Here is a 325-nt window from a genome sequence, read left to right on the forward strand (position 1 = left end):
AAAAGTGTCAGCCCCTCAAAATCCACATCAGACCCTTTTCCAGGCATGTAGTCTGGCTGACCAGTAAAGGATAAAGTAAGTGGGGAGGTCAGTGATAGTATGCTCCTCCAGAACCGTGCCAAACCACATGCCCTCTATATGGGCAGGGTACCTTTCCAGGGGGACCTCCATTTCCGTCCGCCTGGCAAGGAACCATTCCTGTATCCAGTCCATAACTAGATGTGGGGTTCTGCAAGAAAGGGGACATATCGGAATCTGGAAGCTTCCATTAGGATAAGGCGCCTCAAGATATCCAATCCCCCCCCCCCCACCCTTAGTGAAGAGG

General features: G+C 51.7%; 1 protein-coding gene across 1 annotated transcript in view; it reads left to right on the plus strand.

Annotated features, from left to right (window-relative positions):
• LOC108796998 (contactin-associated protein-like 5) overlaps positions 1-325 on the plus strand; it is a 283,699-nt gene that overhangs the window by 54,523 nt on the left and 228,851 nt on the right. The window lies entirely within an intron of this gene.

This window comes from Nanorana parkeri, unplaced genomic scaffold (genome assembly GCF_000935625.1).
Source record: "Nanorana parkeri isolate BGI_ZX_2015 unplaced genomic scaffold, ASM93562v1 scaffold1209, whole genome shotgun sequence".
In the NCBI taxonomy this organism is placed as follows: Eukaryota; Metazoa; Chordata; class Amphibia; order Anura; family Dicroglossidae; genus Nanorana; species Nanorana parkeri.